We start from the raw sequence: 225 nt of genomic DNA on the forward strand, positions 1-225 counted from the left end.
AGCTTATCCACAGACTTAAAAAAACTGCGACAGCAATTTCAACTTGCGTGCAATCAAAAAGCTTAAAATATTAATTATGTCAAATGATATAATGAACAAGAAAGAAGAAATATTCTTTTATTGTTTGTATGCTTAAAATTCCCAATCTGTCTTCTTTAATACATTCCCATTTCTGGCAAATTGCAACTGTAATCGAGTGGAATCTCTCTCTCACTCTCTCTCTCT

The sequence above is a fragment of the Octopus bimaculoides genome, chromosome 3 (genome assembly GCF_001194135.2).
Source record: "Octopus bimaculoides isolate UCB-OBI-ISO-001 chromosome 3, ASM119413v2, whole genome shotgun sequence".
In the NCBI taxonomy this organism is placed as follows: domain Eukaryota; kingdom Metazoa; phylum Mollusca; class Cephalopoda; order Octopoda; family Octopodidae; genus Octopus; species Octopus bimaculoides.